This window comes from Chelonoidis abingdonii, chromosome 14 (genome assembly GCF_003597395.2).
Source record: "Chelonoidis abingdonii isolate Lonesome George chromosome 14, CheloAbing_2.0, whole genome shotgun sequence".
NCBI classification, from domain to species: domain Eukaryota; kingdom Metazoa; phylum Chordata; order Testudines; family Testudinidae; genus Chelonoidis; species Chelonoidis abingdonii.
In genome coordinates this window covers 19,931,776-19,954,623 of record NC_133782.1, presented here as the reverse complement: position 1 = coordinate 19,954,623, position 22,848 = coordinate 19,931,776, and the positions used below count along the sequence as shown (strand labels likewise).

Genomic DNA, 22,848 nt, shown 5'->3' with positions numbered 1-22,848 from the left:
TGTGAGCACCACACAACAGAAGACCTCCGACTTGGCTGTGTTTGCTCTGATAGTTATGGAACAGATAGCAGCAAAGAGAAAGTCCTGCTAGCATTTGGTCTAATGTCAGAGCAAGGCATGTGAGGACAGCAGGTTTCATCCTGAGTCTGCAGAGGGAATGGAAAGTGGTTTGATTTTAATGACTTGAGCTCCAATGTTACCAAACTCTGTCCCTAACTTTCCTCTGTTCCTAAAAAACACCATGGGATCTTTGATCCTGGGCCAGATTCAGCTCTTGCACTCAGTGGAGTTCTGCCTGTGTATGCCATGGCTGACTTTGGACCCACAAATGGTCAGGGTATCTGCTTTCTGTCTCCTCTGAAAGGCCCTTGGAGGAGGCAGTGCTAGGTCATTGAGTCCATACTGATCTCAGCTGGCATTTGGTTGTCAGTTTCATTTTGAAATGTACATAATGAAGTGTTCATTTAAACTGCTTGGCGATAACAAATTAAAAGTGTGAAATTCAAATCTTCTATGAGCTTTCTGGCCATTTGACTCTGGGGCTTATTTCTGTGATCAACTTCTGTGAAGTGTTTAGAATGGTCAGATCTTCTCAGCCATGTCAATAACTCCATGAGCCAGCTCCTTCTCCGGTGTGGTTTGTGTTTGAGTTGTCTGTAACTTGCCAGCATTTGTACAGCACACCCTGTTCAGAGACTCTGAGACCATGGAAAAGACACATTGTCTTTAAGCACGGAGCTCACTGTGAAATTCACTTGGAATTCTGCCTTTGCTTTGGAAATCTGGCACTCTTGATTCCTGTTCATGCTTAGTAGACATTTATTTGGTTTATCTGCATAACTATCAGTTATTTCTGTCTCTGATTCTGAGACACTGAAAGCAATGGCTTTAACTTAGCTGATGCTGCAAATGCTGTGTGCGGGGTCCTGTTTACCAGCGCCTTTGTGACTTAAGCTAAAATTCAGTTCCTCAGCACCCACCTGTTTCTATGACTTGTGGTTAAATGCCCCTAAGGTGAAGCGCCGTGTGAGGCAGAAACTGATTTAGTTCCCTCACAGACTATGCTCAGCACTAAATTTTCGAGCTGCCAAGGATGCCATATTCAGATGGACCTGTGCCAGGAAATGACATCCAGGAAAAGGAACTGCCTCCTGATGCAACTGCTCATTGTTTGTAACTCACTTTTTGGCAGTTGCCATATACTGAAATCTGTTCGTATCTTGTTTATTCTGCATTCTGGCTCAGAAGGGAGCCTGGACTACAATCTCTCAGGGACTGAGCTGACCTCTGCCTATGCAGAGGATCTGTCCAGCCTGCTAGGCAAGGGATTGAGTTCTAAAGCAAACAGGCCACTAGGGGAGCCTTTGGCAGCAGCAGCGTGCTTACTCCTGTCTCTCCTCAGATCTTATCAGCCACATAAGGGAATTAAACAGAATTTCCTGGGCACATGAGCCAAAAAGCAGCTGCAACAATCATGACTGATGAGTTTAAGGGGACACCATCGGGGCTGAAAACTGACTGCCCCAAAAAGGACTTAGGCAGTAGAGAGAGATTCTTCTCTCCAACCCATGTATCTTGCCAACAGAAAAATACCCTTCAGCCATAGAGCTCCCTATTGCTTGTAATAAACAAAGCAGGGTCTACTGCCACAATGGACAGACCTGCTCTGAGGGAGCCGCTGAGGGCCAAATTCCCCACTGAAGTAAATGGAGCCCCTCCTATGTAGTCAAGGGCTGGAGTTAGCTCTGCCAAGCTCATTCCAAGAGCCCACAGCAGTGACATTCTCAGGCTGTGGAAATGCAAGGCCTATTTCTTCAGTATGATACAGCCTCTTTGTGCTGCTCCACTGACAAACAGGCCTTAAACTCAGGAGCCCTGGCCAGCTGAGAAGGGGAGTGGCCAGTGAAAAGGATTGGCAGGAGAGTCTCTCTGCTCTGGCTATTTCCAGGTGCTAGCTTGGGGCCATAGGTGACCCAATGTGAGTCAGGAGAGCTCTAATGCTGCCCTAAATGACTCCAGGGGCTGAACAAAGAATTGCAGAGCTACCAAGAGTACATAAAAGCCAACTTTTCCTTTCTCTTTGGGTCCTGCTCTGAACACAGGCCCATCATGTGACCTCAGAAGGTAAGGTGATGGTTGGGGGGAGGTTGGGTAGAGAGCTGGAGAAGAAACTGAAGATAAATACTGCTTCATCCTGAGTTTTAGCCGGATGGCGCAGCCCCAACAGCCTCAAGGGAAATATTTATAAAACTGGAACGTTTCAGCTGCTGATGTAATTCCAGGTGTTATTGTCGTTTTAGGAAGTGCTGGGGATGGCTCAATGGCTGGATGTTAGATTTGAAGAAGAGCCTTTGCACACTTCACAGTGGAATCTGCTTCTCAAAATGCTAGACTGCAAATATTCCAAACAGGAAATGCCAGCTACTGCCCGCAGTTCAGCTCAGGAGATTGGAGAGGGCCTCATTCTGGTCACCTGATCAGGCGAAACTCCCACTGGCTTGTATGGAGTCAGGAGTGCAGGACTGAAGTCTCGAGGAAGGAGAGATTGAGTGAAAGGAATGAGTCCAGTCAGACCTTTCCCTGTGCTTTTCACAGAAATCGTTGCTAATGAAAGTCTCACTTCAGTGATCAGCTCCGGCAGGCAGAGGGACTGGCTGGAAGGGGGACTGTCATATTGCCACAGCTCTTTCCCTTGGTGGTTGTCCTGTGTGTCAGGCTAGGGTGTAAGCTCCTCAGGGCAAGAATCTCACCTCGGTAAAGCACTATGTGCTCTTTTGCCATTCCTTAAATAACAGCCACTACCCCTGCCCTGGAATATGGCTTATAACAGGAGGTACAGTGGCTAATCTCATAACCCCAATATGCCTCAGACAAGGAAAACTCCTCTGTGGGAAGATGGCGAGCGGTATGTTTATGGTGGCTTTTATGCTGAAGACTGAAATTCTTCTCCCTTCGCTCCAGCATTGATGCTAGCAATGGAAGGGATGCTAGTGTAGACTGGACTTGTGTGTTTTCACTTTCCTGTCATCCTGCCCTGCTCACGGAAGGTCTAGACAACATGCTGGTAAAGCACCAGCAACTGGTCTGCACCATTGGCACTACATTGATGGGGAGATCTTGTAGCTGAGGCCCAAAGGGTGGCCTCCCCCACCTACAGGGAGAGAAGACAATAGGATGCCCTTTAACTTAGCTCACTTTTCTGAACCTCCCCACTGTCACCTTCCTCCAGCCGATGTAGCCTGTGCAACCACTGTTTTCATGCTTCTGGTTATTCTCTACCTCCTGCCTGGTTTCCCCAGTGCCAGCAGCATTGCTTTCCCTGCAGCCAGTAGTCAGGGAAGGAAGTTCCTCCTCCAGCTAGAATAAGTTCTGGCCTTTTCCCTAGCATGCTGCCATGATGTTATCCCATAGCTATCGGTTTGCAGGCCTCACCTATGAAGAGCTTCTACCCTCAACCATGCGAGTGACACTTCCCCAGAAGCCAGTGACTTGCTCATTAGTGCACAGTGCAAAGCCCTGCTGTCCTGTGCAGCATTGCACAGGAGCGTTGGCAGAGCTCCAAGCATGCTAGTAACAGGGTCGGGCAGGAGCGGGAGGTCAGCATCGGAAAGAAACCACATGATTCAAGAGCTATTCACAAAACTGATTGTCAATTCCTGTCAGGATCCCTCACTTCCTCGCCATTCAGGATTTCCCTGGCTAGCGGCGTTCCCAGGATTCTAACACAGTGCTCCAGGCAGGGAGAGGAAAGGTAACGGGCTGCATTCCTGCTCCCCCGGAAAGGAATCACAGCTGCCACTTTTCTAATCTTTCTTTTCCTTTCTCCTTCCACCTCCAGCAGTTGGAGGGCTGGGAAAAGCACAATCAGCTATTGCCTCGCCCCAGTCGGAGTATTGGCTTTACATAGTAAAGGCACTGAGTCCAAATGCATTAGACAAGTGGTTCTTGGTGAGCACAGAATAGCTTCTGTTGTGATGGGGAAGCATCTGTCATTGTTCAAGCAGAGATTGCAGTCCGGGCAAGGATTCCTGAAGGGTTTCCAACGGCTGTTTTGCCCCCTCTGTAGCAGCTTCACTTCTTTTCTTGGCAGGCAAATTTCTTTTGGCATAAATTCAACCCTGATCCATATTTGCATATGAAACCAAAATTGAAGTGGGGAGGGGAAGCAAGCACACAGCATCCTGGGCTAACCTGAAAAGTATCGGGGGCGGGGTGAGGGTGTCTAAGAGCAGTAGGAGAGCAGGCAGGCAGGCAGGTAAATACGTGGAAAGTCCAAAATCTAGGGACAGGATGCAAACAGTCTAGGTACAGAATGGAGGGGGCGTGGGACCTAATGCAGCACCCCCACAGTGCATTCAAACATTTGCATTTCCGTTTGTTTCTTAGCTCTTTCCCAATACACCTTCTCCATGTGTGCATGCCCTATGCAGTCGTTTCTGGAAGGAGAGGCAGGCTGGCACTGTGGTGGAATGGGAGGGCTTCACAGAAGGATCTTGATCTCAACAAATTGCCTATGATGTGAGACTAAAGACAAATCTGATCTTAGCATGGAACTTTACTTATTTGCACTGAGGGCTGCATGGCACGTTGTGAATGGCTGGATTCCACAAATCGAGGCGCTGGTGAGAAAAAAGGGCAGGACGATGTAGCATTAGTTGGTTGATGCACCTGGCAGAATAGTTCTGCTTATTTGTGGCAATGCTTCATAATGTACGCTGGAGTGTCCTGCTGGTTTGGAAAAGTAATGGGTCGGTGTGTGGAGACTTTGTTCTTGGAGCATTTCTGGGAAAGGGGAAGACACTGTGCAAATCATGGGCCGCGTCGGCTTGGGCTGAGGAGGCTCTCCTGACCTAGATTCCTTGGCCAGCAGGTGGCTCACTTGGCTCATTTTCTGTTGCATGGCAGGCATCCGACTGCGAATGGGCCTATTGGGGAAAGCTTCCAGGAGATCTGTTAAAGCTGTGGGATTCCTCTGGAGACTTTTCATGGTTTCTAGCTCTTTAAAGCCCTCAGGCTGAGCCCCTCTTCTCATTGGGAAGCTGTTGCTGTACAGAGAAGCAGGGGGAGCCATGAGACATCACCTTCATTTTTTTCTTAGGGGCTGATTTTCAAAAGGCACCATAGAAACTGTGCATATTGTATCTCTGGGTAGGTGCAGATGAGTTTCTAACTGAGTGTATAGGTAAATTTCAGTCACTGAAAATGTCTCTTAAAGTCTGTCGGTCACAAGAAGGAACTAACTTCCCTTCCCTACCTAGCAGAGATTGGAACCAAAACCAATGTGGAAAACTACAATGTAATCACGCTAGAGAAACCCAAAGAACACTGGGATCTAGTCTCACATCATAACCTGATCTTTTACCATCTGTTTCCAATATTCATTTCAGGTCAAGGCAGAGGAGGGAATTTGTAAATAAGACAGACTCTTGCCAAGAACTCCATGAGGAAGTGTGCATGCAGTGCAGCAGTTTATTAATCCACATCAGTGCATAGAAATCCCTGGGCTTTTGAGAGAAAGAAATATCTCTGACTACCCCAGGAGGGTCACTGCCTGCATCTCTTTCCCCATTTACCATTTACAGTAACATATAAACAGCTGGTGCACTGGTGTGTCAAAGGGAAGTGTCTGCACAGAAGACTTTCCAGTGGAAACAGAGCTCAAAGCAGTCTGGATGATTCTCAGACTAAGCATTCAACACCTCTCACAATCCTCGCCACCTTCCCAGGACAGAGGAGTCCTTCAACCCTGGGGAGATGACGTTATCCAGCCGGGGGTATGGGCACATGTGAGAGAGTCTCTCACCTGAAGAGCTGAGACATTATTTCCTGCCTGTGAATCTGGCTTCACTGCTGACAGCAGAAGCTTTGCAGGGGCAGAGAGTTGAAGTGAAGACCTCCACCTTTTCCACTCACCAGCTCTGTGGGGATCATCTTGATTTGACAAACACACACTTTGGCATGTGCTTATCTTTCCTCACTCATGAAACAACAGAGCTGGAGTAATATCCCTGCCTTTACTGACTCAGCCTCTGCATTTTGAGCAGTTTCATTGCTCTGCCTCAGCCAGTGTCACTCCTAAATATGACAGCAGCCTAAGAATTTGCAGCCCCTTAGCCCAAACTCACCTGTTCTTTTGGGCATCCAACTTCTCTGGCTTAAAGAAACTAGCCCTCCGCTATCCCCATGGACTCCAGACACTTGCATCAGGGCTGAATTTAACCCTATGCACTCTGAAATCCACTGCTGAAGTGTTTATGTGAATGAAGGCTTAAATGTTCTTGCCCTGTGATCTATGCCTCTCTTAGTACACAGACCCGGCTGAAATGGGGCAATTTCTGCTAGGCTGATCCACTCTGACCCTCTCTCCTTCTCTGAGTCAGAGTAGCAACTCAGCAGGTAATTCCCTTTCCCCCATACCTTCTTCTGGGATTGTGGATGGATGAATGACACATCCTCCAAGAACAGTAACTACCAGCGCTTTCCCAAACAGAACAATTGCAGGGGGACAGGAAGGCTGAGGAGGGGAGAGTAGTAGAACAAACAAATAATGAATTTTATTAAGGTGTAACAGAATGTGCGGGAAATCTACCTGGATGTCAGGAGATGGCTAAACTCAGCATGAAGTCTGGAAGCCTGCTCAGTAAATGTAAAACCAGCTAACACTCAGAGATGGAACTGAACCAGAACACCGGGTCTAACTCGCCTTCCGGATCCCAGCAACAGAGCTATGCTCAGTGATGGACCTGGTCCTATCAGGCAGCAGATCTTGTCTGCCCCAACCTGGAGCCACTTTCTGCCCAAGACAAGAGCAGCTAACACCCATGGATGGGTGCTACCTAGGGCTACGTATCAGTCCTCATTGAGGGTTTTCAGACATTCTCCTCACAGTGGTCCAGCACTGTTGCAGCCTCGCTGATACTAGCATTGGTGGAAGTGCGTCCTGGGTGCTATTCATCTCTGTACAGAGGGCCAAAGTGCTACTGGATGTCTAGGACTGGTGCTGGCCCTCCGCAAAGGGCAAATTTCACCCTTGGGAAGTGTAGAGGAGGCTTTGGAGAATAACTCATCTTCTCCTGGCATGCACCAGGATGAGCTATTCAGGAAATCCGCCAATGATGTGGGCTAAGCCTTCCAGGATGGGCTCCCTCCCCATGAGACTGGAAAAGCTGCCTTTTAATGGCTGGGTTTGCACTACCCTCCCCTGGATCCGCAGGAGAACTGGCTAAGCAGGATTTTTTACAGAGCAATTACCATTCAAACAACCTTGCAGCACTCAGCCTTCACCCCGTGCCATGATATTTGGCTAGGAGAGGAATCTAGCCTGGTAGTTCTGCAACTTGGACAGAGCTTTGAAAGTTGGGTGAAACCTCACTGAAGCTGGTGGATGTAACGGCTGCCCTTCAATCAGGATAAAAGTAAGAAGCAGCTAAGCTCCTTTTTCAAGTAAGACAGCTGAAACCATAGGGGTCGCCAACATATATGCAAAGCTAGGCAGAAACTGAGCTGTGTGGGCAGAGAGGTTTCTCTGTGTATTATTTGATGGAGGTAGATGTGCCTCTGAGCAGAAGCAGACAGAGAAGGCAGCAGGAAAGTCAAGCAGACAGGAAGAGAAGCAGTGGTATTATGGCCCTGAGAAAAAGCCAAGAGGGAGAGCTTTTTGGGTTGAGTGCTGACTGGAAAGAGACTTAGAACTGTGAACCTCCTGTTTGATTCCTGCTGTGTTCAGGGAAATAGAACTTTGAGGCAATCATAGAATCATAGAACTGGAAGGGACCATGAGAGGTCATCTAGTCCAATCCCTTGCACTCGTGGCAGGACTAAGTAATATCTAGACCATTCCTGACGGGTGTTTGTCTAACCTGCTCCTAAAAATCTCCAATGATGGAGATTCCACAACCTCCCTAGGCAATTTATTCCAGTGCGTAACCACCCTGACAGTTAGGAAGTTTTTCCTAATGTCCAATCTAAACCTCCTTTGCTGCAATTTAATCCTGTTTATTTACAAAGAGTGTACATAAAGAAATGTCTGACTGTCCCTGATTTCTTCTCCTAACGGAGACAATCTGCAAGACCCTGAATACCATCTAACCGGTCAGGCCAAAAGAGATAACTGCACATACTAATGTACAGATTCCTCCAGCAAAATCTAGTTTGTACCAATATACACCTTTAAAGTAAAACAGAGGTGTCCACTCTCAGCAAGGCCTTCCCCCCATTCACGTAGACGGCGTTTCATCTCCTTCAGTCATGTGAGAAGCAAGACTTCACCTTTGGATTTAGACACGCATCCCCTTCAAGGCTCTTCACAACTCCAGCCCTGACTGCCTCCCCGCTTTCACTTGCAGAAGCAGTGTGGGCCAGTGGATTAAGCACAGGCCTAGGAGCTCCCAGTGTGGGTGTGGTTTGCTGTGGGGAAGTCACTTCCGTTGTGCCCGAGCTTCCCCCTCTGTGAATGGGGATGTTGCGCAGCAGGGGCATGGGAGGATAAATTAGTTCATGTTGATCCCATGCTCTGACTATCTACATTATTATTATTTCATCCTTCACTCTGTCTCGCACCTCTGCACTCCTCCCAGTTCTCTCAGCCAGCTGCTCCCTTTGCCAAATCCCTCTCTCTGCTTTGCCCCTGCCTCCAGGCTGCGTGCGGTAGCTAAACACATGCCCATCTCCATGAGCCAGCCTTCACCTCCCTCTTCAAATCTCCCTGCTTTCAGAAAGCCTCTGTTCCAAAGCTTGTGGCCATTGCCTTTGTCCCTGGCCTATATTGTTTTTGCAGAATTTCCACCGGAAGCTCTTTGGCGGCAGGGAACAGCCACGTACACGTCTAGGTGCCATCAACGTTACTGATACAAGCACAGCCCTAGGTGCTGCTGCCAGATGGCAGTGGATAAAATGGCTACACTGCACTCCAGTGTTGCTCCCCCTTGTTAAACTTGCTTCCTTACCTCTTGCCTTTCTGATTCTTTTGGTCCTGTCCTGCCTTGGCATTGCAGTGAGGACACAGACCCTGCATACTGAAGGAGGCTCTGCCCAGCTCTACCTGGCACTTCAAGCATTTTTTGAGAGGGTTCCCTTTTCTCTTCTCAGGCTTAGACATTCCACCCTGATCAAGTGGCTGCTCCTCAGCTTACTGGAAGGAGGGAAGTTCAAAAGTTAAACGCAAAGCTAGATTTCTCCACAGAGGTAGGGACAAAAATCCCACCTTCCTTTACAAAGGGAGATACTTTGAACCTGGCTGCTCTGTTCTTGTGCTTGGGGCAGGGATGGAGGGTGGATGAGGGCGAAAGGTGGCTTTAAACCGCCTTTGTGCCTCTTGTATTCTGGGGATATGTAGGAGCCTGTCTGGCCCCAGGTGTAAATTAGAGCAACCTCCGGGCTGCTATAGTTTCTACTTTGCTTCTTATGGGCCCTGGAAACCAGAGAGTAGCCACAGGGCAGTGCACACCCTTGGCACACACACTCAGTATGCAAGAGGTTGAAAGCAAGGCTTATGTCAGCTGTGCAGCAGCCAGGTAGACCCTCTGCATAGCTGGTGTTCCCTGGGGAGAAAAGGGGCCTTCCTACCTATATTTAGCCTCATCTCCACTGTCAGAGTAGTGTGCCACTGAGAATTGGGCCCTTTGGTACTACAATGGATCTCCAGGGGCTAGGTCAAGAATGGGAGCTGAAGCAAACACAGCCATCTCATTTCACCTGCGGAAACATTATGGGGAGCTACAGCTACCCACTATCTTAAAATACTTGGCAGTTGGGAGTTAACTCCCCAGCCAGGCCTGGCCCACCCTTGAACTGCTGCTGGCTCTGAAAGTTCTCACTGGAACTCTTGCCTGCCTGCTGGGGCAGATGGTACAGCCCAAACAGTTGCACTGGCCAATGGAGACCATGCTGGATATGAGTTATTTTACTTCTCTCGAGAAGGGAAAATCCTGTTCCCTCCCCTTACATGCTTTTCCCGGTGTCTGTGGTCTGAGTTCAGTGTCCTTGGGACAGCTAGAAAAGCCAAGATGAAAGACCATTCTGAATCCCCACGCATGCTGCTGTTGCCTGGGGCAGTGATTGCTAGGACTCTGGGGAAAAAGCCAGCAAGCTCTGGGGTGGTGATACACTGTATGGGTAGCAGAGGGGTTTTAAAAGGAGATCACTATGTGGCTTGAGAGTTGGAAGCTAAGTGCCTTGTGGCAGCACCCCACTGGTCCCCCCCCTTTGATGCTTGGCTGCCTTCCTTGAGCTCAGGAGCACAGACTGATGGTGCATCGGCTGGCTGGGAGGCTTTGATTTGTACTGTCACCACAGCTGATTTTTGTGCTGTTTAGGCCCTGATTCAGCAAAGCACTTGCACATGTGCAAAAGGACTTTGTTGAATCGGAGTCTTAGTCTGTGCCTGCAGACATGAGGCCCCAACATCACTGCAGCTGAACTTCCAGCCCACCAGGCTTAATAGTGCTTTCTCCCCTGCCAAAACTTCTCCTCCTCCGCCTCCCCGAGCAGCCACACATCACTTGGGTAACAACCCTACGTTGTGCCTCTCTAGCACCTTTCACCCAGGGAGCCCAGAGCATTGCTCCACAATCTCATCTGCACTACAACTTTAGCTGTCTTGGGGGATGGGGTGGGGACGAGTTCCACCACAGTTGTCCCCAGCCCCAGTTACAATATAGTTCCTTTTTGCAGCAGGGATGGGATGTTGGTCATGATGGCTGCCTACTCCTTTTTCTGTCAGAAAGGGAGAGAGAAGAAGTCAGAGCTCTCTGAGGAAACATGGGGTTTCCAGGATGTGCAGATAGGAAAATGCAACCCCGAAGGTTGTGTCTGGGCCAACTTTTGATCAGAGTCAAGTGTGATCAGGATGAACAATGCATGAACAGTAAAGCAGAAGGGACAGGCGCATCCTCATTATTGGGCTCAGTAATTGGCTGAGAGTCTGTGGCCTGTGCTACATGGGAGATAAGATGATCTAATGGTCCCCTCGGGCATGAAATTCTATGAAGTCTTGAAGCTTTGAATCCCAAGGAACCGGTGATGCCAATTTTGTATGAATAAAAGGTGCATCTTTCTTAAAAGCATAGCACTGTGGGTTTGGAGCGGAAAAGGGGCCTGTGATCAGCTGCTCTCAACAGGCATTACATCCCGCTTCATTTCCCCTTTAATACCCTGCGGGGACATGAGTGAATTTGTACAATCTCTTGTGTAGATAAAGAGCTTTCTTCTAAGAAACAGCCCCTTTCCCTGTCATTCCACAGCACAGAATCTATTATTAGAACTCCCCTACTGGGGCAAGATCCATAACAACAGCAAAGCACATGCACCAGCCCCGCTGAGCTCTTCAAATATTCATAGAGTGAGGTGGTTTCCTTCCGAGGGGGCCTGATAGAGCACAGAAAAGGGAGCGACAAGATTTCTGTGCTTCCTTCAGGTCTGCAGGGAAAACTCCTGCGGCACAGCCTCAGCCAGAGGGGGAACCAGTGTTCACTCACAAGGCAGAACTAGCACGAAGGGTTAAGGGGTTTTCACCAGGACTCTGGTAACAGCCAGCTGGAATTTTAGCAACCGTTCCAAGGACATTGTGCCTGTGAATAAGCATAAGAAATTTCATCCCAAAGAGCGAGGGGGTTTTGAGTGTGGTTTAAGCCCCTGAAAACAAGGTCAGGGCAAGAAAATGCCTCCCTACCCCTAATATAACTCTCTCAAACTCATCATTCTTATTGCTTATTATTTGTATTGCAGTAGCGGGTAGGAGCCCCAGTCATGGCACTCCATGGCACTAGGCACTGGACAAACACAGAACAAAGAAAGTCCCTGCCCCAAAGAGCTCTCAGTCTTAATGTGGTTTGCTGGCATGCTTGGCTCCTGCAAAGTGCTGAGTGTTCCCAGCTCTTATTACTACTTAATGTTGTGGGAGGCAGGAAGCACAGCATCTTAAAGGCTCCACATTCCTTGGCTGGCAAAGGAAAAAAGCAATCAGAGGGAAGGTCTTTAATCTTGGATCCGTCCATGCATGTAACTCGTATTAACTAGAACCTAATGGAAAAGACTTGCCAGGACCCTCCACTAGCTTTTCCAGGATCTCCCAGCAGCAGTCCAGACAAATGAGATGTCAGGCTGGACTGTGTTATATAAAGCTCACTGCTGTTTTGGGAAGGAAGTCACTGTAAATAACACTGCACCTTCTGGCTCTCATGCTAAGTTCAGTAAACTCAGCTGCACCAAGTTAAACGCAGTCACCTTCTTCAGCTTCCAGGTTATTGCAAGAGGAGGAGGGATTTAAGGGTTCTTTAAGATTTGCCAAAAAGACAGGGCACAAAGGAGTAACATATGAAGGGAATCTAAAGGTCTAACCCTCCGTGCTCATCAACAGATTAATGCTTTTACATTTTATTTGTTTTAAAATATAAACGCATTTCATGCTCATGGAATTAAAGAACTATCTGAGGTGACCTGAGCTAGCCCCACTGTGCGTAGGGGCCTGGTGAACTTCCCCTGCATAGCGTCAAAACATCTCAGTCCTCACCTGTTTTCTTGCGCTCCCTGCTATTTCAAGCTTGGGCCCCATACACTGCTCTGCCAATGTACCTTGGCCCACCTGCTGCTCTTGTGCATGTCCTGCAGCTCCAGTTCTGAGGACACCACATAGCTTTGTCAGTGCACCTCAGCACTGACCTTGTAGTATCCCTCACTGCTCCACTCATGAGCTCCTCCTACATAGCTCTGCCCATGTATTTAAATCCTGACTTGAGCTGTTGCATCTCCTGTTATCCCAGTTCTGGGGCGCCCGTACAGCTTTCTCAATGTTCCTCAGTCCTAGCCTGCAGCATCCCCTTCTGCTGTAGCTGTGTGCACCTCAGAAACCCTGTCAGTGCATCTCAGTTCTGGTTGCAGCACCTTCAACTGTCCAGTCCCCCAGGCTGCCAACAGACCTCATTCCTGAGCCACCGCATCTCCTGCCACTCCAGCTACTCAATACATTGTATGTTCCTCTGGTGTTGCACCGGCACAGATCCCAACAGATGTAACTTATTCAGGCAAGATGGCACAGTAACAAACAAGGCCCCAGACAGTTGAATAGAACAACTGCTTTTGTGGCTGTGCCGCTTCATTGCCCATGAAAGAGGTAATTGTGGCAGGACTTTCAGGAGTATATTGTTCTGCTTTTGTCTGTGGCAACAGCCCTAATAGCATATGCATTAGCCAGCTTTAACCTCTCAGCCCCAGTAGCAGCTCTGACCCTGTCCCACCTGTTACTGGCAGCATCAGAGTGTCAGTTTATGATGGTGACAAAAGGCTACATCTAATCCCATGTAATGGCAATAAATAGTAGCATGCAGTAGGAAGCATGTCTGAGTAATCGAGTGATGAAAACGGGCTAGAATAAGTTACTTACAGTTCTCCCTTGTCTGCAGCCTCAAGGGACACAGACCAGCATCACACAGCCTGTGATGGGAGACTTGGCTATGAGACAGTGAGTGTGTTTACACTGAAATGGGAGGTGTGATTGTAATGGGTTGACATACATGAGCTAGCTTTAAACCAGACAGTCTGCTTCTGCTCCCCAGTGTGACATGGGCCACTTCTTGCAATAGTGGTTGTTTTTCTTACAGCCCCAGCTCTCGGGTCAGGGGTTACATGAGAATCGCAACTTTCATTGCCCTTTTGAGAGCAGGGAAAAGTCTGAAAACCTGACCCAAGTGCCCCCTCAAGGCTCAGAAACCAAAAGGCAAAGAAAATAACTCCAGATGTATTTATTTATAAAAAATCTCTCAAGTCTTGGGGGCCTGGATCATTAGTTTGAATGTTTGGGGTTGGCAATACAGGTAATGTGACACCTTACTCCACTAAACTGCTCCTTCTGAGTAACCAGAGTCAGAGCTGCTGACTAGAGGGACTGAAACCCACCTATGGTAGGGGGAGCTGGAGTCTATTCTGACTCACAAAATGCCGACAACCTTTGTTACTCGGTTCCATATTCCTCCCTGAGCTTTACCTTGGAAGACAGTGAATCTCTATTACTGGTGATGAGGATGCCTGACTCAGAACGAACCCAGCTTGACTCTCAGGACCCAGGCTGAATTCGAGACATGGGCAGCTAGGGCTTGCAAAGGGAGCATTTTGGACCCGAGTCAGAGAAATAATTGACATAGAGGCCATGATGACATTTGTACACAGTTATCCCATTCAGAATGGAACTGCCCCTCCAAGTTACTGTCATGTCCTGTCTGAACTAATGGAGAGTGAGGGAGAGGGAAGGAAAAGGGCCAACTGAACACAACAGTCCTCTTCTCTCTTCATTTTCTCTCTGTCCTCAGTATCATCTGTCTGTCTGGATAGGCATTTATCCTGCCTGGCCTCCCTGTGGTATGAGTACTTCTCTGAGGGTCAGTTTCAAACCAGGCTAAGCTTCCCTTTCAGCTGGGAGGCCAGCTCTTCAGCTGGTGTGAGTCACTGCAGCTCTGTTCAATGGAGTTATGCCAACTGACACCTGCTGAGGATCTGGCCCTTGCTTGGGGAGGGAAGAGATACTATTTCAGTCTGTCTACCTGCATGAGGGCAGGGTTGATTTCATTTTACCTTAGGAACACAGGTCTAGTGTCTGTCCTGAAAAATCCCCTGCGACAGTGATTCAGTCTCCCTTGGCAACCAAGCTTTTATAAAGTTTTTTTCTGAGATCTAGCCTGATTTTTCAAAGTTGCATTTTAAACCTTCTCAGCATGTTGATTAATGGAAATAATTGGTTCCTTCACTCAGCCATAAGCCAGTTGCTATGACGGTTTTTGTATTTTTGCTTTGTTCTCATGCTGAATTTGTTTTATGTGTTCCATAGTTTCTGCGTGCTAATAAATCAGGGGTCTTTCTTTCTACATCCTCTGGGGAAGTAGCACATTACTGAAGAGCCGGGCTCCACTTGCAAAGCAGGGGTCAGTGCAGACAGAGTGCTGCAGGGTACCAATCTCTACATATGAGCCCTTTCTAGGAAAGGAAAGCTTTGGCACGTTAAAGTTAACTATCTAGCTTAAAAAGAACAAGAGCTGAGCCCACAGAACTGGGATGATCCAGCACTCGAATCAGTACATTAGTGATAATGATAAAAATACCTCTGCTGGAAGGAAACCATCAGTGCCTTTTGGCTCCTTTGGGCTGGTTAAACTAGCCCAAGCAGCTACAAGCCCCTGTGGGGAGACCCCAGTGGTAGGGCACCAGCTATGGACGCAGGCAGCATATCAGGGTGGTGTCAGGGATGGACAGAGCATGCCTATCCCCTGGCTATTCTGCAGAGCTGCAATGGCCCTGGAAGGCTATTGAAGCAGTTGCAGTGTAAGGCAGCCTTCAGGCCTGCTCTGACCTGCATCTTGGACCAAGCCGACTCCCAAGAGCCTTGGGCTAGGGCAGGCATATTGCCACCCCTCTCCATCCTGTGACAGGTTTTGTACCAGGGCAGGGAGGAACCCAGGGTGCTATACTTGCCACACACCAAACAGATGTAACACATGGAGCCTTGTATTTCTGGGGTGAGCTGTTCCATGGCGGTTAGCCTCTACTTGCTGATTCTAACCTATGTCTGTGTGCCCTTCAGAGAGCGCTGGAAGGGAGGAGTATCACTGAGCAGCAGGGAGTATTATGGTGGCATATTTTTTCTTTATTTTTATTTTTCCCTGTTGTTGTTTTTTTGCGTTGTTTGTATGGAAGATGTTAATAAAACAATGAGTATGGAAAAGACTGAAAGGAGGGTCTACACAAAACAGACTCTGATCACTGGTGTATCTCCACTCTAAGGCTGAAAACTACCCCCTACTCCCACAGCACATTAGGGCTATGTGATTTTTCCCAGGCTGTTGACTTCTGAGTGACCCCTCAGGATACAAACTGCATCAGTTCCCTTCTTCTAATCCCGCTGGCATAGGGCATTCCATTCAAAGCCATGCTTCCATGTCCCCTGGCAGGGCTGGAGGGATGTGGAACCAGGCATGGAGGGGTTAAATGGCTGGGGAGCAGATACAGCTGAGGCTCATTTTCAACAAGGGCCAGCGGCTGTTGCCCTGTATAAAAGGAAGCAGGAAAATACAAGCTGTGGGTAATGGGGGTAGGGAGTGAGCAGAGTTAATTCAGGAAGTGTGAGGGCCCTGCTGTTTGTACCCAGAGAGGGAAGGAAATGAATTTGATGTGACTGCTGTTTATATCCTGAGAAGGGGAGGAACTAGAGTGCTCTTGTTTTATGAGAACACTGGTCATGTCACTAGGAAGGGAGAGCCCAGACTGAGACAGCTGCGTTGCAGGCTAAGGTATACAATTCTCACTGTAAAAGAGCTCAGGCAGACTATGTGAGCACAACATGCACAGACCCCAGGGCACTTGTATCTTTCTCCTCCTATTCAAACCTCCACTAGCCTAGGAGAGTCACATTCAGCTTTCCAAATAAATATTTCTTTTGAACAGGAATGATCTGAAGGGCCTGGCCCTGGGGAGTAGGTAGCAAGCTTACTGGTGGGTTAGGTCCCAGCAGCTCTCAGTAAGAGCACAAAAATAAAGCAGATAGCCCTAGAGAATGTCACTATGGAAAAAGCCTGACTGATTAGCAACACTGGCTCCAGTCTGCTCCCAAGGTACCATCTCATATAGTCTTCCCTCTCATTAAGAGAAAACATCTTATGTGATCCATAATAGGGCAGTGCCAATGTTTGCCTTGAATGATGATGGAAAATCCCTGCCTTTGGGGCCATAAGAAAAAATGAGACTGTGGAATTAATCTCCCAGGGGAAGTTGCAAAGTTGCCATCAGTGGCTTTTGGGCAAGACTAGACTAGACATCCATGTATTAGGGACAATTTAGGCATAATAGAATCAGTCCTGCTGTGGTGCAAGGGGACCCACAAGCCCTGTCCAAATGCTTTTGTTATCTGTCTAGAATTATCTTCACCTGCTATGCTGACTCATTGAAACTCCTTAAAACTTCCCACCCAAAGTGTGATGGCCAGGCTGGACTGAAACAACTCTTCCTCTGTGTGCTTTGGAAAAGAGAGGTGGAGAATTCCTTCTCAGACATGTACTAAGCAATAGTGGCTTCTCCCTACAGACAAGTTAAGTCCTGCTCTGTGTAAACTGCAGAACTAGAGCCAGATGCACATGCAGAGTCAGGGGCAGCAGTCTTCCCCCAAGTGGACTTGACTGATTTAATCAGAAAAACAGAGAAAGCGCCCAAGCATGCAGAAGAGACATTTTATGCGTCCACTGAGATTCCACGCCCCCCTCATCTCCCACTAGGCTGGGATGGCTGTACATACACTGTCTCAACCCTTGAGGGGCAGAGAGCTGTGCACGGCAGGTGCATGGCAAACCATTGAGAGGATTTGCAGGAAAAATGAGGCAGGATGCACCAAAGAATCCTTTTGGATTATGGCCCTTTATCACCGAAGCTGCAAACACTGCAATTGTGATGGCAGAGAGCTCCACATTATCGGCCAATATGTACCAAGAAACAGCATAGCTGATGCCTCCATGGCTCACCCATAGAGTGGGGGATTGAATCCGGGAAGACTAGAGGGCATAGCCAGTGGAACTCTGTTTGCATGGATCTATCCTCTAACACCTATCCTCCACAATGGGGAAGCAGTGGCTACAGAGCCAGAGGATTCTGTCCACTGGATCTCTTAACTCCATGTGCATTTACTAAGACTTTGCAAAGGGGTGAGGATTTGTGCTCACCAGGGATTTTTAGATTTAATCTAAACACAGAGTTAAGGTCTGTGACATGCATTTGTATTGGCAAGAAATGTTTAATGAATGTGTAAGTGCAACGTGTAACAATGGGGAAGGGTGTGTGTGTATGAAGCATTGTTTTCAAAATATACCCCAAATGCTACACAAAATACATCAACAACTGAGAGACAGCAGAAGATGGTTTGCATTAGCATGTGCCCTGGCAGCTAGCATTTCACCATGGGTTGGCATAAGTACCATGCCATGGCATATGTTGTAAGTATAGGAAATACTGTAAGGAAGTCATGTACAGTGGTACAGTAGATGTTACCCGTAGTGGTGCAATCTCTGCACATCCAGCAATGTCTAGGAGGGATCATGCAAACTTTAAGTTTCAGACTTTCAGGGGCAAATCCCTTGCTAACAACACATGAGTTGGGGTTTGTGTACAGACACTGGGATCACATACAAATAAATGGGGAATTTGCAACTGTTCTCCTTAATTGCATGGCTCAGCTATGCTACTCCACAAAGGTTTTGTGCGTATTATTCACAATGAGTTCCCGAGGCTTATGTTATCTCCTTTTCCAGGTCAGCTTCCCAGACTACTGTACCTTCAACCCATTGCTTGGGTCTCACTACCTAATTACCCCTTTATAGAAATTAGAAGAGATCTAAATTAGATGCCAACACAGTCCAGTCAGTAGAACGTATGGGTGTTTCCTAAAGCTTCTTTTTAGCTCTCATTCAACAGCCTTCTAGCAGTTATTCTCAACGTAGCAAGCAGTCAAGTGTCTGTTTACAAAATGAAGGGGGGGAAATTGTTCCAGTTTGTGTGATTTTAAGTCATCCTGTGAATGAAAAATCAAGTCCCTGCAGCTGCCTTTCCAGATAATCAGTTAGAATGTAAAATCTTACCTTATTTAGTTGATCTTCCTACTATCCATGTGTTCAGATGTTCAGCTGTGTACACATCAGAGCAAATGTTTCTGAGGAACAGGAGAATGGAAAAATAACAGAAATTGGCTCTGCTTTAATTAGTACATTCACTGTGCGGAGCGCTCTTTAAATCTACCTGTGACCACAGCTGCCAAGGAAAAGCACATGCTGAAAGGGCCTTATTCGGCGGGCTGGGGACCTGGCTTTCCAGAGCCCGGCTTGATGGACACGAAGGCAGGAAACTCATCTACATTGGGATTTAACCACTCGTGTGAATCATGATGTCTACATCAGGGGGTTGCAGCAATCCCACTGGCTATAGTCCCAATGCAGACAAGGCCTAGGAAGAGGCCCTGCTTCTCAAAGTGGTTTCTCTCTTCTTTTTAAAAAAAAAAACGATTTGCACATGCTGTGGAGAAATGCAACAACTCCACTTTTGACAGCTCGAACCCAGCAGGCTCAGAGGATTCACTGGCTCCCTCAAGAATGTAAATACAATTCAGTTACCAGCCAAATTGGAGTTGAAATCAGTGAAACTTCCCTATTAGATGCTTTAAGACCAGAGGGAAAATTTGGTACTGTATTTTTAGATTATTTGTTTAGTTTATCTTGTGTTTTGTAGGTTTACTCACCATTGCCTGCAGCTGAATGTTATCCCTATGTCCCTGAATCCCGGTCAAATAAATTTCCTCTGTAGTCCTAACAACTGCTGGTGGATTGCAATCTCCTGACCTGCAAAATTCAGCCAAGGCACTTATTTTAGCAGCTCTTTGAGCTTTCAGACCAACTGGAACATCATGGACTGTTTTTTCCCCTTGTCCCAGGAGCAAATATTAGCAGAATGGAAAACAAGAACTAGCTGGTGCAGCAACTTTAACTGGTTTAATTCATTAGTCCACTGTACTCTTACGACAGGCATAATCCCTCCCCACTGCAACCATGGTGCAGATCTGGGCCCTTTCTTTTTTTTTCTTTGGCTTTCCACTGAATTATTGAGTGATTGGAGCATAAGGCAAGAGGGGAAGGATAGCTCAGTGGTTTGAGCATTGGCCTACTAAACCCAGAATTGTGAGCTCACTCCTTGAGGGAGCCATTTAGGGATCTGGGGCAAAAAAATAGTTGGGGATTGGTCCTGCTTTGAGCAGGGGGTTGGACTAGATGACTTCCCGAGGTCCCTTCCAACCCTGATATTCTATGATTCATGAGAACCATCACTGATTCACGTACAACCTTGGGCAAGTCACTTTGCTTCCTTGTGCCTCAGTTTCCTCGTCAATAGAATGGCACTATTATTAATACTTTCGTCTCTCACAGAGGGAGTTGGGAGACTTGCTTATTTAATGTTTGGGAAGCAGTTTGAGATGGTCAGATGACAAGGCCTATATAAATGCAAAATACTAATTATTATTATTAGTGTCCAGATAAAGAATGGAAAATTTGACCACACCCATTTACTGCATCATTTCCTTCTTTGACAATAAGGAGCTCCATTGACGTGCCAGGCTGGAAACGAAGCAGCATTCCCACGTGTCTGGCAAAATACATGGCCCCCAGTAGGGCACCAGCCAGGCACACGGACTTAGGAAGGAAGGAAGGATGCCCACCTAGAAAGTCCCTGCTCTTTTATTTTGCTTCGTTGCCCTCCTGCTCTTCTGTGGCTCACTGGCTGTGCAGCCCAAAGAGCCAGAGCCCAGTGCTTCAGATTTGCTGCGTATACATGTGTGGCTCTGCCTCAGGAGGAGCTTAGAACAAAAGACCCATAAGGACATGCTTGCCTGAACTAGCAAGCCAAGAGGTAGGATTGTGCAGGCCTGCTCTTCTAGGGTGGACAGTAATCGATTTTGAGAGGACAACTCATTGGTTGGCTGGAGGATGGAATTCAACTTTCCAACCCACAGGCATTGACAGCCTTGATTCCAGCCCGTGAACTGGAGCAGCGAGCACTGTCCCACCCCAATCCCCAATAGGAGGATTCTGGACCATTGCAGATGCATAAGTGAGGCTTGGGAAGGGCCAGTCCCTAAGGGCTCACTCCACACTGAGCCATATAGACCTGGCACGTAGACCCCTCTGGAGCACGTGGGCACGCAGAGGCCCTTTGTTGGGATTGTGCAGCTCATTCGTCCTCCCAGCCAGGGCTATCGCTGGATTAGAAGAAGAGAAGAGCGACAAAAATGAGTAAAGGTTTAGAAAACATGACCTATAAGGGAAGATTGAAAAAACTGGGTTTGTTTAGTCTGGAAAAAGAGACAATTGAGAGGGGACATAATACAGTTTTCAAGTATATGAAAGGTTGTTACAAGGAAGAGGAAGAAAAAAATGTTTTTCTTAACTTTTGAGGATAGGACAAGGGCTTAAATTGCAGCAAAGGATGAGAATGATGAGAGAGCTCAGTTCTAGTGTAAGTTCAAGCTGATAACATCTAGCACTGACATCGACAAGAAGAAAGTTGTGGTTTCCTCAAAATCACCAATGGTGGCATCAATGTTGGGTGCATCGTGCCATTCCCAGGGGAGCACAGTTTTGAGGAGATTCATATTCTGATTTGATCTGGGTTATTGGGTTTTGGTGCCTTCATTATCAGAGATATCCATGGTTGGAGTCCATCTACCTTACCCATGATACCCATTTCTGTAGGTACTTGAGCTTTCACTCTACTCTTTCATGTGTGAAATGGGATCTCTCAATGAACATTAAGAACTGGGTGCCTGGCTCATTAGTGCCAGTGTGGAGCTTTGCCTGGGATACTTGGCATTTCCTGTTGTGCTTGAGATGGCTGAGTATCACAGAGATAGATGACTGGTGTCTCTAGAGCAGTGGTTCCCAAACTTGTTCCACCGCTTGTGCAGTGAAGGCCCTGGCGGGCCGGGCCAGTTTGTTTACCTGCCGCATCCACAGGTTCAGCCGATCGCGGCTCCCAGTGGCCGCAGTTCGCTGCTCCAGGCCAATGGGAGCTGCTGGAAGTGGTGGCCAGTACGTCCCTCAGCCTGGGCTGCTTCCAGCAGTTCCCATGGGGGGGAAGTGGGGCAATTTGCCCCAGGCCCTGCGAACCCTGGCTGAGAAGCCCTTCCCTGGCTAGAGGTGCCTTTTTAATTTTTACTCACCCGGTGGCGGTCTGGGTCTTTGGCAGCACTTCAGTGGCGGGTCCTTCACTTGCTCCAGGTCTTCAGTGGCACTTCAGTGGCGGGCCCTTCCCTTGCTTCAGGTCTTTGGCGGCACTTCGGCAGTGGGTCCTTCAGTGCTGCCGAAGACGCAAAGTGAATGAAGGACCCGCCGCTGCCAAAGACTTGGAGTGCCACCCGATGAGTACAAGCGCTGCAGCAGGTGGCACCTTTTTTTATGTCTGCTCCCCTGCTTTGTCCCAGGCCCCCTGAATCCTCTGGGTGGCCCTGTCTCCCATTGGCCTGGAGCAGCAAACCGCAGCCACTGGGAGCCGCGATTGGCCAAACCTGTGGACGTGTGTCATAAGTAGATAGGTAAGGTAAGGGTTAATTTTCTTTTGCCTGTAAAGGGTGAACAAAGGGAACCAAACACCTGACCAGAGGACCAATCAGAGAACTGGATTTTTTAAAAGTCAGGGGCGGGAATTGTGTACTCTAGGTCTTTTGTTTTTCCCAGCTATGGAGGAAACTCTTTGGCTAACTCCTATTCTTTCTAATATCCGACAAAATGTGAGTAGCAAATCCACAAGGCAAATAGGTGTTTATGGCTGTTGTGTTGTATACAATGTGTTGATGTGCTCGGACTGGTTAAAAAATAAAATAATAATTAAGATAATTTGGCTATCTTCCTTTTAAAAATCAAAGAACGTTTATTTAATCAATTTTCTTTATTAGCAAGAGCCTGTATTTACCTAATGCAGTATAATGTTTTATTTCTTTCTTTTTGTATAAGTCTTTTTTAAAATAACCTGGCTGGGTTTTGGGGTTCTTCTCCGTGAGCTAAAGAGGGGGGGTGGAAAATCTTTTATATTAGCTTTACTAGATTGAATCATCGCCTAGGGAGGTGATTCCTCTTTGTTTTCCTTCAAGGAGTTTAAGTACGGGCATCGCCCACTCCCAGGGAAAAACGGAGGGAAGCGGGGAGGCAGATAACTAAGTGAAGACAAGGGGAGGAGCTTGTTTTCCTGTTGAGATAGGAGACCTCAGGGTTCTGGTCTGGGGTCCCAGGGAAAGGTTGGGGTGACTCGGTAAACAGGAACGCTAAATAGTCCTAGTGGTGGCAT

The 22,848-nt window shown here is 47.7% G+C and overlaps 1 protein-coding gene across 2 annotated transcripts in view; it reads right to left on the bottom strand.

Annotated features, from left to right (window-relative positions):
* The window catches only part of PKIG (cAMP-dependent protein kinase inhibitor gamma), a 29,868-nt gene that overhangs the window by 3,974 nt on the left and 3,046 nt on the right, over positions 1-22,848 (bottom strand). For both annotated transcript variants that reach the window (XM_032767420.2, XM_032767419.2), the window contains exon 2: positions 18,603-18,673. The gene's annotated coding sequence lies outside the window, so the exon portion shown is untranslated. The remainder of the gene's footprint in view (positions 1-18,602; positions 18,674-22,848) is intronic.